General features: G+C 40.5%; 1 protein-coding gene across 1 annotated transcript in view; it reads left to right on the forward strand.

Moving 5' to 3' along the window:
* The first annotated feature begins 500 nt into the window (after positions 1-500).
* LOC125739147 (protein shisa-like-1a) overlaps positions 501-15,741 on the forward strand; it is a 44,471-nt gene continuing 29,230 nt past the window's right edge. Inside the window, exon 1 of the mRNA XM_049008968.1 lies at positions 501-853. The gene's annotated coding sequence lies outside the window, so the exon portion shown is untranslated. The remainder of the gene's footprint in view (positions 854-15,741) is intronic.

Genomic DNA, 15,741 nt, shown 5'->3' on the forward strand with positions numbered 1-15,741 from the left:
TAGAGCGTTTGATGAACAGGAGCTCTGGGGAAGGGGGGCTCAGGGGAATGGGGCAGAGGTCGTCACGGAGACGGAAACCTGTAGCTGAAGTACACATATAAGTAAAGGGTAAGGATTTGGTGGTGGGAGACAGGTACTCAATGACGCTTTCATTCTCTGTTTGGAAACACACGTCAGCTAGTGCAACGCTGGCTGTAGGTCGGGGCCACATCCCTCACCTCTTCTCTCAAAGTCCTCTTTCTCTGGGTTCCTTCAGGGCAGATTGCGGAGCAGCTCTCAGCATTCTGGCACAGATATCAGGTCCAGGCTGCTTGTTGGAGTGGGGGCAGGCTTGCAGGCTTGGGGGGGGGGGGGGGGGGCTGACTGGGTTGCCAGAACGGGGAGCCGCTCTTTCTGTGTAGCAACAGTAACCCTGTAACTCTGCTGGCGGCACATAAAAGGCAGGCGTGTGTACCCACGCGTGCAGACACACACACGCACGCACATACAGACACGCACACACGTGTGCATGCGCTCAGAGAGGCGCTCGCACTGACACTGCCGTACACACAGCCCCCACCCCCTTTCTTCCCTCCCTCATTCACTCACTCAGCCAGTATTGTTTCATCTCCCTTGCCGAGCTCCAGCCGTTCAGATCCTGTTCAGTGGACTAAGGACTGACTCTTGTCTGCATGTTACTCTCTGTCCACCTTCCATAGTGGTTTTCCTCAAGTTTTTTGATTCGACTCTACAGACCGGGGATGTTTATGATGTCCGCAGTCTGGCTGCTGAACTGTCACAGGAGTGCAGCAAGAGGGGACCAGCGGGGACACAAGTGACAGAAACGACAATTCCCTCTCCAGCACTTGCAAAGGTAAGTTCACAAAGCTGCGTATAATTACTTTTGAACAAAGCTTTCCAATTTCTCTGCAGGACAAGCTCATCTTTAAGCTTCGTTAGAAATAACTGACAAGTGCAGACACATGTTGTGTCCCTGACACGCCGGTGCCTAGTGCATTCTTGTTCGGATCTCCCCTCTTGAAAGCTGTGAAAGCTCTCTGCTGATCCTCTTACTAACAGCTCTCTAAGTTTCATGTTATAGAAGCTGCGAAACCCCTGTGATTCAGCCTCATTGCCATTCTTCTGAAGCCTATAATTTGCTTTAATTTGAGTTGTAGCCCAGGTCTCTAAGCATATGCTGCATAGCAATTAGGCTGGACTGGCATCGGTAACCAGGAGACCAAAACTTGGGTATGATAGATCGGGTTCTGGCGAAAAATCCCAAGCTTCTTTGCTCAATCACAGACAATGTTCTTAATCACGATCATGAATAATCCAAGCCATGAAATGTGCATGAAAGAGTATCTTCAATCTATTTTTAAGTCTGGATGGCGACTTTTACCATCCAAGGAAAGATCCCACCTGCTTTATCGGGTTCCTCTGTAGTGAAAATCCTCACCAAGTTAGATAAGACAGTGAAAGGTAGCAGATATTTCAGAAAAAAACTCCTGAGCAATCTTTATTGACTGGAGCTGATTAAAATGAGCTGATTACTTCCAACTATCAGATAATATGGAGAATCTCTCGATTTTTTGTTGTAGATAATGACAATTGTTGACCAGGGACTGGTACAATGGCATTGAAATTATTAAGGAAGCAAAACAAAATCCAGCTTGTTAAGTATTAGTTTACTCTAGATGAATAACCAATGGGCAGAACATTATTTCTTATGTTTCTAAAAGTAAAAGCATCAATTAAGCATTGATTAGGGAATAGAGTTGGTAAAGTTTGTTTTATGGTGAAAGTGAAGAATATTGTTTCTGAGATGGCAGTAATAGAATATTGCATTGTTTAACAAAAAACTGGAAAATAAGTGTTAAATAATTATATCTAGTGATGCATTTGCACTTTGAATTTTGATTTTCTGATAACTGGACGAACCCCATTTTCATGATGTTAATTATCTGAATGTGAACAGCCTCTTTATATTGAGCACCGGTTAGGTGTGAGAGTACATTCATTTACAATCAATCAAAATCAGTCGTACAATTCTGAACTCATGGATTAGTGGCCACACTCACTGTTTCATACTAGCTGAAGTGCTGATTTGAGTTCCTGATTTGAGTTCCTCCTCAGCAGCACAATAATAAAATTTATTTATATATATATATATATATATATATAATGTTAAATAAATGTCTGAAAAGGAACTGAAAAATCACAAAACTAAGTTAATTGGACAGGCACTAAACTGGTGAGTGTACTAATTACATAAAATTTCATGGATAGATGATATAATAGGTCAGCTTGGTAGTAGAGCCTAATCTGTGAAAGCTGAAAGTTTCGCAGTGTCCTCCAGAGGGGGGTGATTTCCTATGTTTGGCTTGTTAAATGTATGTGGTATGAGGTCCCTAAAAACACTGTACTGTAACCAGGCTTTTAAATGTTTTATTTTGTATTTACTCGTGCTCAAGTCTAGATGTGCCCACCCCCTTCAGTAAAACTGAGACAACTGGAAGCTAAATTTATTCAGTGAAAATCCCAACTGTCATCGGCATCAGGTGAGAAACAGGCTTTCGAGCCAAACGAAATGGCAGATTTGGTATCAAAGCAGAGCACAGTTCCCTGTGTGGATGGGGGAGGGCTGAAGATGTCTGGCGGGAAATGATAATTAGAGGAACCGTGCATTCGACTCTTAAAAGGGACAGAGAAATGACATGTCTGTGACATGCGATTGTTGATACAAAAGAAGGTGCATGGTAAAGGAGATTCATTAGAGCACAGTTGTAGTGTGATTTAACAGGCCAGTCTAAAAAGGGCTACTGGATTAGTTAGAGGGGAAAATGTACTGCACATCGACATGTGTTCCTCCCTGTGTTACTTTATCTAGTAAAATTACAAAATGATCCACATTTATATAATAAATGTGCCAATAGTGTGCATGTGTGAGTGCATGGTGTGTGTATGCATGGTGTGTGAGTGAATGCTGTGTGTGTGTGTATGTGTGTGTGTGTGAGTGCATGGTGTGTGTGTGCATGGTGTGTGAGTGAATGCTGTGTGTATATGTGTGTGTGTGTGTGTGTATGTGTGTGTGTGCTCTGCGATGGGATAATGCCCCATCCTAGGTTGTTCCCAGTCTAGTGCTCATAGCCTCCTGAATAGGCTCCGGAACCCCTGTGACCCTGAATAGGACAATTTCAGAAAATGGATGGATGGATGGATGGATGGATGTTCTGAAATTTCTTTTTTCCTCACATTAAGACGGTTAATATGTGTTGACCACTTGTGCTCAGAACCCCTTTTGCAAGCTAAGATTCCATGATTGATATGATGCAACTTTTGTCCCCTTTCTTAATAGCTTTTTTCAATAATATTTAAGAAAATAAGAATATTTTCTGAATATTTCCAAAGGTAATTAAATCAGAATTTACGTAAACTCTTTAAATCTTTTTCCCTAGACTGTAAATGAGGCCTGGCTGATTTAATTAGATTCTAGCAGGTCTGGTTCTACTCATACTTCTTTATTTTTACTCACCAGCCTACTTGTAAAAAAAACATCAAAAAAGTCCAGGCTTAGAAATCTCTTTAAAATAGGAAATTGGATCACTGTGAGAACTTCGACCAAAGCGCTTCAAGCATCAGTAAGAAATGATTCCCAAAAAATTTCAATTCTACAAATGTTCAAAAGGGACGGCCTGGCAGCACCCAGCCAACAGCATTTTTTATTTCACTCTTTACGGTCACTCTGCCCTGTTCCGAGACCCTTTTTCTCCACACCGTGACACATAGCAGAAACATTAGCTCAGTTCTGGCTTCATAGTCTTTTCTGCATGCTGGTTATCTTCTGCAAGTTAACACACCTTCATTATGATTAAGACCTTCAGCACTGAGGATTTCATTCTGTCTCTGTAACAGTTAGAAAGAATTAAACAGTCATCCAGAGGAGACTGTCCAGTGCAAGACACTGGTCAATTCTGTGAAATGCGGCAGAAGCATCCGTTTCTTTTAGTGAAATGAAGCTGACTGATGTGCTGTGTGATGTGCAAAGGCTGGTTTCTGGTTTTTAGGACAGAGATACTGATTTCAGGATTCTAGAAGCAGAGGTCTTGGGGAACGTGAGGATGGGGAAGCCTCAACTGTGACGTGAACCTGACAACTAACAATCTGTAGTGAGAATGACGTAAAGGGGCAAACTGCTGTGCATTGTAATGGAGAGGCATCACCTGTTGGACAACAGGGCACAAGAGTCCCAGGAAAGGGGCAATTACGTCAAACGAGTCATGGTTGGCAGAGTCACCACTGGGCCCTTGATCAAAGCCGTTAACTCCAATTTCTCCAGAGACTGGCTGACCCTGCTTTCTCAATTGAATATTGCTTTGGATTAAAGCATCTGCTAAACAAATAAGTGTGATATAATAAAAGAAAGCTCAACAACTTCTCACATGAATGTATCCAGATACTACAGCCATGCAAAAAAATTAAGAGACCACAGCACAATTTTTTGTTTTACTCATTACTCAATTTATGGGTGTGCGTCTGCTTCTAGCAGGCTAGTATGAACTGTCCCAGCAGTGCACTTCACATCTACACTTAATGTTTCCCATTCCTTTTGTAGGTCACTTGATGTCATCCTACAATTCATGAGAAACTATCTGATAAGTTAACAGTCTTCTCTAGCATTAAAATGTGGCTTCTGCCTTTTAGCTGGCTGGTTTCTGGTCGTTCCCAGCGTCTCCTGCTTCACCTTAATCTTGTGTTCTGCTGTCTTTGAAATTTTGAACCTGAAAGCATCCTGCTGCTCAGTGTAGCCTTCAGCGAGCAGAACCACAATTAAACTATGATCTAAAAATGCAGATTTGTTTAAAAATTTATAGTGGCCTCTTAATATGTTTCACAGCTTTATAAAACAACATTCTCTGCTTGATCTTAATAATATTATGTATTGGTTCATGTAATTTGTGAACAAGCATTTCATCATCCAGTCATACTCAGAGGGTTGCTGAACTTGCCCCTTTTCCGCCCTCTTTGATGTTACATACTGCCCCTCCAGTTTGCCGTTTCACACACACTTGGTGAACAATGAGAAGGCTAAATGGGGAGACCTGCTGGGGACACAAGCCCTGAGTGCCTACTGAATGCTCGCGTGCTGGTAAGACTTACAGTTCCGTATTCATGAGATTTACAGCAATGCACTGTGGGAGAAAATTTACAAAGAAATGGCTTATTTTTCAGGTACTTCTAATTCAAGCTTTTGTATAAAGTCACCCATATTTAAAGGTAAATAGAAACTGATATTAAGTGAGTTTAACACCTATCAAAAATTTCTAGAATACACAAGGAAAGTCCAATAAGGTGAATAAAGATCAAAGAAGCTCCTATCAGATGAGGAGTTAAAAGACAGTGTCCCTGCATATTTAGTTTGGTCATCCTGCAGGACAAAAGATACAGTGCCAATCAAATGTTTGTACATGCCAAGCGATCTTAAAACGAGAGCAATGTAGTGTTGAATCACATGACCTGGCACCTGTCCTAAATGTAGCAGAGATGGTTTTGAAGGAGTTCGACCAGAGAGTGAAGGAAAAGAGGCGAAAAGATGAGTGCTCATGAGAGATCCTTCAGGACAGCTAGAAAGTAATCCCAGAAGGTATCCCACATCATGAAACTGCCATGTAGGAGACAGGAGGGTCAGACAGGCCCTGGAGTAATTGGGGTTTAGGCCTTGCTCAAGGGCCCAATAGTGAGATCAGTCTGCCGACCGATGGATTTGAACTGGTAACCTTCTAAGTCCCAGTTGACAGAGCTATGCCCCAAACAAGATTTTTTGGTTAGTGCGTAATTCCCTATATGTTATTTTGCAGTTTTGATGTCTTTATTATTATTATAAAATGCAGTGAATAGTGCAAATAAGCCTTTATATGGATCGGTGTGTCCAAACTTTTTATTCATTCTGTATTCATCAGTCAGGCAGGGGGGGCATACCCTTAACACACCCCTCATACGTTAATCAGTTTTAAGTGGGACAGAAATAATTCTGATGTTGTGGTGTGGGCATGGCTATATGTTAATTTTTTATATTCCTAGTCCTCCAAGGGAGTATTTGGAGACTTTATTGCAACATTGTATTTAAGTAGGTCATAATTTGCCTGACTGTAATAAACATTTACAGCACCCTTAATGTGTCCCTTTTCATTTTGCTTTAGTACTCTTTGGTTTAAAGGTTCATTAGTATTCACACACAGGGCTTGAGATCAGTGTTAGTTGCTGTCTTAGTCATGGAGGGGGTCTTGAGAAATAGTTCAAGTCCTCTGCCTTGGCATAAGATTTCATGCCAAGTGTTTTTTGAGCAGCTAAGATTCCTGTGCTGTTTGGAGAGAATATGGGCGAATTTTCCATGAAAAACCAAGATTGAGCTAACAAGCCTTACCTGGTGTTATGTGGTGTTACCTGATTATGCTTCTGTCTTCTCTGCTGTTATGTTCACAACAGATGCTCCAGTGTTTTTTGTAAAGTCTGGTTTTTGGGCTATACACTGTATCTTTTCAGAGAGTTTGGCTCTTAAATTTCTTGGAGGAAACTGAACTATCAATAGAAAAAATACAAAACACAGCAAGACCATACAATAGTAAATATCACTGAGCAATTAACTGGCTCCAATGTTCCACATAATCTTAGCCCATGTAGATGTTTTAACCAATAATCTCCAAATCCCCATATCTCCTGTAGAGATGAATTGTGAGGAGCCAGAGAAGGTGATGAATTGAGATGGATTGTGGGAGTCAGTGAAGGTGATGGATTGAGATGGATTGTGGGGAGCTAGAGAAGGTGATGGATTGAGATGGATTGTGAGGATCCAGTGAAGTTGACAGATTGAGACAGATTGTGAGAGCCAGTGAAGGTGATGGACTGTGACAGATTGTGGGGGGCAGAGAAAGTGATGGATTGTGACAGTGAAGCCAGTGAAGAAGCCCAGTAAAAACACTGCAGCCATTTCATTCCATTCTGACTCCTGAGGTCAGGTTGTCTTAAACACAGGATTTTGAGGAAAAAAAGAAGTTAGGAATGAATAGAGAATTTTCAAGCTAAATGCACTCAGAAATTTACATCAATTCACCTCACATATGCTGCATTTTTTGTACTGGTAGGACATATATCGTGTATTCCTTACAGCTGTACGAGTTCTGCAGACGAGCGTAAATAAATCACTCAGAGCACCAATGCTGTCAAGATCTCCCAGAAGTGGTGTAAGTTCTGCTGTCTAATAAAAGCTCCATCAATGAAATAAACACTTTGGGGTAGCGAGTGAAATTGCGATTGTTTCAAATCACGATCAATCATTTGCAGAAACAACAGGCAAGCAGTCTAAACTGGCTCTGTGGTAGTGTGCATGTGAGTGTGTGCGCCCTGCGGTGTGTTATCGACAGCCCAGGGTTGGTTCCAGCCTACATCCATTGTTCCCTGGATAAGCTCCGGTCCCCATGTGATCCCAGTTGGGATTGAGCGGTTTCTGAAAATGGATGTATGGATGGAACAGGCAAGCAAAATTCTTTTGGGTATTTTTTATGCCCTACTGGGTATTGCTCAGTAATCTATGGTCACCCATAGATAAATGAGAAAGCATCATCCAGGGACTAATCAGGACCCCACAGCCATAGTCAGCCACATCTGGGCATGGTCTCCTAACAACCAGATCAGAGCTTACAATGCACAGAGAGTTGGTGCTCTGCCAAAGGTTTTTTTTACTGAAAAGTAAAACATAGCCACTCTCATCTGAAATACAGAGAAGGGTGAACTAATTTCAAAGGGCTTTAAAGTGCAAATAAGACACTTTTTTACTTCTTATCAAAAGAAGTATGGTGTTGTAGCATGGCAACGTTTTTAAACAAATTAGGTGTTTTTTTAATTAACCTGATTTCTTTTTGCTCGGCTCACCAATCGCTCTTGAAAAGATTCCACACCACTTCACTGAACCTCCTAATGACTATTTAAAAAGGCAGCACAAAGTGATACGCTCATTTAAATAACTATCAACGGTGTTACCGTTACCCCAGGTTCAAAGGCTGGACAGTAGATATACACTAAGAAATAAGTTTAGAGTCTACTTTTTGTACCTTGAAATTAAGCAAGAAATGAATCAGGCTGTTAGGTGAGTCAGGGGAGATTAGTTGGTTGTTATTGTCAATTTAAATTTTATTTTCTGTTTTATAATTTTTTTTTCTCCATATCTTTCTGCTGGGACAAGATAGTAATGTGTTTTCAATGCATTTGTATTCTCACAAAGCTCTTCGGAGAAAAACTGTAGACATCACCTGATTAAATGTCATGATTTTTTATGTTTATTTTAAGACTTACTGTAAAACTGCTTTATCCCATATATTTTTTATACATCACATATAAAGCAGGCTGGGTTATATTCTATATAAAGCTCCTCTGACCTGTCAAGTTCTTCTTTTAACACTTACAACCAGATGGATTTTACTTGCTCGGGTAGCTATTTTATTCAAAACATCCTCACACACCATTTCTACAGCTTTATTGTAAAAGTAAAGCACTCACATGTAGTAAAGTAGCTAAAGTGCATACAGTCGGCCCTCGTTTATCGCGATTAATCAGTTCCAGACTCTACTGCGATAAGTGAATTACCGTGAAGTAGGATTCTTTATTTATAAATCGAATATTTTTGTAGTTCGAACATAGAAAACCTGTTTACGACCTTCTAAATACGCTTTTTAACATTATTAGAACCCTCTAGACTTGCAATAACACCCTTTAGTCACCATTACTGTTATGATTACTGGACACGGAAGCAGGAACGGGGAGACGAGGAATCAGGATCGAAGGGTTTATTTGGAATCGCTCCAAATGCAGGACACAGAACCACGTAACATCAAAACGTCAATGACAGACCTGGGGTTACAGACTCTGACGTGGACTTAAATACACCGGACGAATAAAACTGACAGGAAACAGCTGGTCACAATCGGGGTAAACACGTGGTTAATAAGGGGGCGTGGCACACAAGAAGATCCTACAGGCAGGTCATGAAAATTACACTCCTATTATCCAATATATTAGACAAAATAAGAGATACATTAGATGCTACAAATATCATGTTATTATTATTGTACATTTAATTACGAAGAGCAAAGATGCTTCCCACGCGTAGCGATGTATCATTTTCAGTCTCAATCAACTTTTTAATGAATATCCAAAAAACCGCGATAAAGTGAAGCCGCGAAGTGGCGAGGGACGACTGTAATCAGTCATGGAAAAAATTAAGAGACCACTCTATATTTTTAAACAAATCCATTTTAAAACCAGTTTAATTGTGGTTCTGCTGGCTGAAGGCTACGTTGAGCAGCAGGATGCTTTCAGGTTCAAAATTTGTAAGACACAGACTTGGAATATAAGGTGAAGCAGGAGACACTGGGTATGACCAGAAACCAGCCAGGTAAAAGGCGGAAGCCACATTCTAATGCCAGAGATGACCGTTAACTTATTTGACAGTTTCTCATGAATCATAGGATGACATCAATTGACCTTCCAAAGGAATGGGAAACATTAAGTGCAGATGTGAAGTGCACTGCTAGGACAGTTTATATCAGCTTCCTACAAGCAGGACTGAAAATCCATAAAGCAAGGAAGAAGCCCTTCATTAAGGAGAAACAGAAAAGAACCAGGCTGCACAAAACCAGAGACGAACCAGGCTGAAACAAAACATTGTGCTGTAGTCTCTTAATTTTCTCTGGGGCTGAAGTGTTGAGGTTTAGACCACCACCTTACCCTAAAGAGGAACACCAGCTACATGCTTCTCAGTATAAAGTACCTTTTTATTGATTTGCTTAGTTTTTTTTAATCTTCAGTACATTCTGACATATGTTCCTTCTTTACTTGGCCTATCCAAGGACTTATCTTCTTTGAAATGCAAACCCACATCATGCAGGCATTGTGGCAGCCTGCTGACTCTGTGGATAGCTCTGTAATCTTACACCTCCAGATTTGTAGGTTCAATTCCCACCCCTGTCTCTGGGTGTGGATGTTTACCTTGTGTTTGTGTAGGTTTTCTCCAGATATTCCAGTCCTCTCACAATCAAAAAATGTGCAGTTATGGGAAACTGTGTCAAAAAATTGCCCGTGGTGTGTGATTGTGAGTATGAACATTTGTCCTGCAAAGAGTTTTATCATTCCATCCAAGATGTTTTCCTCAGTTATGCCCTGTGCCCCCTAGGATAAGCTTCAGGCTAGTCACAACCCTGCACTGCATACAGTAACTGATTATGGAATACAAAAAGCCTTACAAAGACTTAGAAGATGTAATGCAATACATGTTGGAACAGCTGTTCCTTGACAGATGTTACTCTAACCAAGGATCAAACTCACACTGCTGCAAATGACGTATCAATAGGATTCATCCATTGATCTGATGACTTGCATCCCCAAGCTCTCAAAGCTAATCAGATACATACCCTGGTTCCCAATGACAGTTATAACAAATTTTTCATCGTAGGAAAGACTCCATATCATCAGTGGATGTATGGTGGAGAGACTGATCAGGGTGGACCACAAAAATTTTGGAATGAACATGTCTGTGAAAAAAATTCGTTTCCTGCTTGAGTACTGGAGTTTCCCTTATATATTATGGTACACACCTGTATAGTGATTAGTCAGCACACTTTCCTGTGGTTTTAAAAAAATGCATGTGAGATTATATTTCTGGCATCTGAAAATTTACATGGCAGTAACTGATTCTGGAAAGAGTGTGTCACTTGAGATGCTTCACCCCCTCCCTTACACCTTCATCATCTGCTCTTCAACACAGATACGTCTTTCTGTGTTTTACACCAGTGACATAAAACCATATAATACAGATCTCAGTTACCACTAGTAAGATACTATGAATAGGCTGAATTTATGTCATAAATTCAAGAAAATAAATAAACAAACATAAAAGACAATATGCTGCTTTGCTCAATCCTGGAGCTCGGTGCCTTTAATCAGTGCTCAGCTCAGAGCTTCTGAAGAGCAGAAAAAAAGGTGAAATATTGTATTCGCCTTGGGAGATAAGGAACAAGCGAGCTCAGGGGCTCAGAAGCCTTGGCAGTTGTTAAGTTCAAATGGGAAACACAAAGAGCCAAAGACAAAATGGAATCCAATTTATCAGGTATGTCAGCTGCCCCCAAAACCCTGCTGTGTTTTCTATTCAGTGTTGCCACACTGACTTGTTTCCTGTAACTAAAAGAGACAATTACTGTTTGGCCAATCTGCAGTTAACTGTATTTTTTTTTGTTTTCATTTTGCAATAGCTGGTTTCCAGGGTAACAGAAAACTGTTCCCCAGGTACCAATAGCAGTAAGTATAGGCTACTGTTTGGATTCCTGCTGCACAGTCTGTTAAGGCTGAATGGTGCATGTTATCAACAGAAGAAGCCCCCACCACAGGCAACACATGTGGCTTTCACAATGCAACACAATTTGACTTTTCTTGCTTACTGTTTGGACCTAGTGTGCGCTCCAAGACAAACACCACTCTTCTTTTCAGGTCAGGGTGAATCTTTTGATGGAGAATTTGGGTTAGGGTGAATGGAATTTCACCCTCCTTAACCTGTCCCCACATAGAGTAGTCAAACAGTTTGAGTATCCCTGCCGGCCCCTGGAGGATGGGCTCCCCCTTTGAGTCTGGTCCCTCCCAAGGTTTCTTCCTTCTTGAGAGGTTTTCCTTGCCACTGTCACCTTTGGCTTGCTCACTGGGGGCTTTGGGTGCGGATGCTGTAAAGCGCTTTGAGACAATGTAACGTTGTGATAATGCGCTATAAAAAAATTAATTTGTTGTTGTTGTTTGCCTTTCGGAAGTACTTTTATTAACACTTCCAGGGTTATTGTCACGCCCTGCCCATCTGACCCCCCTGTTTCTCCCCCTAGCATGTCCCTTACAAGCCACGCCTGGTGCTTGTTTACCTTACCTCTCATTCCTGCCCTCATGTTAATCACTCCCAGCTGCCTCCTGTTTGCTCCCTTTTAAGCCATGTATTCAAGCGCTTCCCAGTCCTCTGTTTCTCAGATCCATCATTGACATTTTATTTCTGTGTAGCCCATGCCTTGCCCTCCTCCTTTACTTCCATTCAGTTCCCTTGGGAGCCTATTTGTTTTCGGTTATGTTCTTTTGTGTTTGTCAAATTTTAAAAAGCAATAAAAGTCATTTAGTCAGTTATTAAATTTCATAAACTAAGGAACTTGTGTCATGACATCACTTCCTGTTCACATATATAAAAATACGTAACGCACATGCCAAAGCTTTTTGCCATCCAGCCAAAAAACAAACAAAAAAAAACAGGCAGACAGATAGTTGTAAACCTTCGTAAATGGCTACCAAAAGATCCACGAAAAAGTAAATGTACCACATAGCACTGTTAGAACACTTATTAAAAAATTTAAAAGCAAGGAACAATTAAAAACCTGACAGGTAGAAGATGAAAACGCACATAAATGTATCACTTCGGTTGGTTCAACTGGAACACCAACTGCAATATTTTTTTCATCTTTTCAGAGTTTTACTCAATAATGTCATTATTTTTAATTGCATTTCCATTCAGGTATTCAAATAATACTGAATGACTGCCAGGTTTTAGAGAGAACTATCAAAAACTAACACAGGGGTCTCAGGACAATGATGAAGTATGTATTACCATTCTTCCAAGACTGTAACAGGAAGTAGTTTGTGTGTCAGGTGTGCTGATGTTTAGAGGGTCTGCTGCTGCTGTGCTGGTGCCTCTGTGACTGTAAACACAGAGCAGACAGCAGTGTGAGCCCTGAGTAAATAATGAGAGCTGTCCTTCAGCACCATCCTCATCAGCTCCAGTCAACTGAGATGTATGCAGATTTCAAATAGATTCCATCCATCCATCCATTTTCCAAACCGCTTATCCTACTGGGTCGCGGGGGGTCCGGAGCCTATCCCGGAAGCAATGGGCACGAGGCAGGGAACAACCCAGGATGGGGGGCAGCCCATCGCAGGGCACACTCACACACCATTCAGTCTCACACGCACACCGACGGCAATTTAGCAACTCCAATTAGCCTCGGCATGTTTTTGGACTGTGGGGGGACACTGGAGTACCTGGAGGAAACCCCACGACGACATGGAGAGAACATGCAAACTCCGCACACATGTGACCCAGGCGGAGACTCGAACCCAGGTCCCAGAGGTGTGAGGCAACAGTGCTAACCACTGCACCACCATGCCACCCCCTTCAAATAGATTCATTATAGCAAAGAAAGAATTTTCTCCTGCATCATTTACAGCAATATACACACAAATAGTAGGTCACTATTTGTACTGCAAATGAGATCCTAAAACATATAAAACATTTTCATATTATTGCTGTTAAGAAATATACTTTGTCCTGAAGTGAGGCTGTAATTTTTTTCCACCTCATTCCTTTAATCATTCTCCATACTCCTTGTAATCACCTTATAAAATTCAAGGAGAACATTAACTTTAAAGTGGAGAAGTTCCTCTATTCACCTGTAACTGATTTTGCTGGATGTGAAGTTAGTTTGCTGCATGTGTCAAACAACTTGAGTAAGAAATAAGTTACAAATCAAGTTACTGTTCAAAAGCATCAGTGATATTGTGTACAGCATGAGTCACTGAATAAAATGTTCTTACAGTACATTTATTCCAGCAACATTATGGAAATAAGGGAATGATTAGACATGCGGCAGTCAAACAAAGTCTTTGAAATGCATTCCATTTCTTAAACACAAGTGATATACTAGAACATTTTAATAACAATTTAGCTTATGAATTCAAAAAGTCAGAGGGAACTAGTTTTATAAATTCTTCTTCCTTATTAAAAAAAGAAATTCAAAATATGTCAAAACTTCAGTTCTTCATAACCTTAAATCAGAAGTCAGTAAAAGAGATCCTGTATTCCATTTCTCTACTGCTGTCATGCAATAACTAACAGGCTAATTAATTGCTGTTACTTTGTGCTTTGACCTGATGAACTCGCCAGTGCACATCTGGCATCCAGTAATTTGTAAGTGCAAGGCATTGCATATTAAAATGAAACTACCTACTGTAAACTACCTAGCGAGTTAAGGTGCAAATATTAGCTAATATTGACTGATGCAATCTAAAATAGACCTTTGTTAGAAATGATTCCTCAACTATTATATGTGGACTAATCATAAATGATACGACCAGACACAGAAGAGAATCTCAATTTTCTTGTGAGTCTTTATTCCCCGATTGTACTAGTTAAAGAACAGCATTAATTTGCATAATTTTGAGGTTTTGCAATAGTAGCCATACATACATACATAATTACACAAAAACGAAAACTTAATTCAGGACTTCCTACTGACAATTCAATCTACAGACAACAGTAGTGGCCAGTACCTAATAAAGAAAATAAAACACAACACAAAATAAGTGAACACTTCATAACAAGAACACAAACCATACGCCCAAGCCCATGCTCTGCAACCCCATTACAAACTGCCGGACGCGATGATTTTATAAAACTACTCTTACATAGTTACTTAAATGGAACACACACTAGTTCAACAGGAAACAGATTCACAAATAGAACATATTTTTACAACCATTTTACATTAACTCAAAAGAAAGCATTTCAAAAGAAATACATCAACTCACTCGGAAACCAGCGCTAGCTGGAACCCGCTCAGTCGCCTATCTCCCCTCTAAATCAAACAAAAGCATTCACATTAATACAGCCACGCTACCGCTACTTCCTGGCTCCTAACAGGTCTTACAAATATACCGCGATAAGACCAATATTTGGCTTATGATGTCTTACGGATATACCACGTTACTCACGCATACTGGCGCTTCTCTGCTCTTAAAGTGCCAACGCTAACGCCACAGGGCAGAAAACTTAAATGGAAAGAATTACCAAATCAAAACACACCGTGCCATCCAAACAGCTTAAAGGTGCACGTTGCCTAATGTTTACCTGGCTACACATATTTTAGGACTTGACTTCACCTGTACATAAAATTTGGCAAATCATTCTTTGGAAATCCACTCAAAACAAGTAATAGGTTTTTTTTTAATTGAATTTGGATTAAATTTGAGGGTAAGGACCCTCTCACTCGTGTTCTTCCTTTCATTATCTTCTCTATACACTAGACAAACCACAAGCTGCAGGGCTATGACCCTTTTCTGTTTGTAACACTAGCTCCATATGTCTGCTATTGACCCAAAGTAATAGTCATCCACAATAATACTATGTTTGAGTAGGCTGACCAAATAATCCATGTCAGGGAAGACATTTCAAACTACTCCAGGTTTTACAAACTACTTTAAAACTGAAAGGCACCTCTGCTTAGCTAAATAGCTCACGTCTTCTTATGCTTTGACTGGTTTGATTGGAAAACTCATCCAGCTGTTACACATTAACATTAGTGGCACATGCATGATTATAGGAGACTGACCAATCAGCACGCAGCAAGAACTCGGCGCTTGACTGAGATTCAGGTTCTTTTAATTAAAATGGTATCTTAAAAATCCGGTCCTAGCTCAATGTGTCCTCCCTCACGTGGATTATCTGGTCACCCTATGTTTGAGTAGTTAAAAGAATATCCAACATGCATGCAGACAATGTGAAAAATACAAAAGTACTGATAGAAGAAGACTCAGTAGTGTGTAGTGAATGTAACATACTAACATCTAACAAAAGTATGAACAAATCACAACCTTTACCAACCTGAAATGCTAGCACAAGGTTGGAGCACCTGTTCT

This window comes from Brienomyrus brachyistius, chromosome 3 (assembly GCF_023856365.1).
Source record: "Brienomyrus brachyistius isolate T26 chromosome 3, BBRACH_0.4, whole genome shotgun sequence".
Taxonomy (NCBI): domain Eukaryota; kingdom Metazoa; phylum Chordata; class Actinopteri; order Osteoglossiformes; family Mormyridae; genus Brienomyrus; species Brienomyrus brachyistius.